Below are 491 nucleotides of genomic sequence, written 5' to 3' on the forward strand. Positions count from 1 at the left end.
TACCCTTCCCACTTTCCCTACACCTTTAGCACTTTTCTTCCTATTTCACACTATCAATGATCCCATTAGGGACTTGTGTACTATTATAGTTCCTCACACCAGAGAGACTATTCAGTATTTACATATGTGTGACTTATTTATTTCACTTAGGAGTATATCCTCAATATGTATCCATTTTCCTATGAATGACTAATTTCTCATTCTTTTGGGGGGTGTTGAGACAGGGTCTACACAGTGTCTAATGCCTGGCATATGGCAGATGCTCAACCAATCTGTGCAACGTTTCTGAGCCCCCTGCACACCTGTCTCAGCGCCTGCACCTACTGCTGCCTCCTCTCCCTCTTCCTTAAGCTCTAATGGCACACGCACATCCTCCTTGGGAGTCCGATAGCATCTCCAACACAACCCGCCTGTACCAGTCCTATTGATTTTCTACTACAGATCGGCTAAGCATCCCCAAGCCTTTCTTACCCTAATAAATGACACTGCTA

Source organism: Fukomys damarensis, unplaced genomic scaffold (assembly GCF_012274545.1).
Source record: "Fukomys damarensis isolate Sample0158 unplaced genomic scaffold, DMR_v1.0_HiC HiC_scaffold_5, whole genome shotgun sequence".
Taxonomy (NCBI): Eukaryota; Metazoa; Chordata; class Mammalia; order Rodentia; family Bathyergidae; genus Fukomys; species Fukomys damarensis.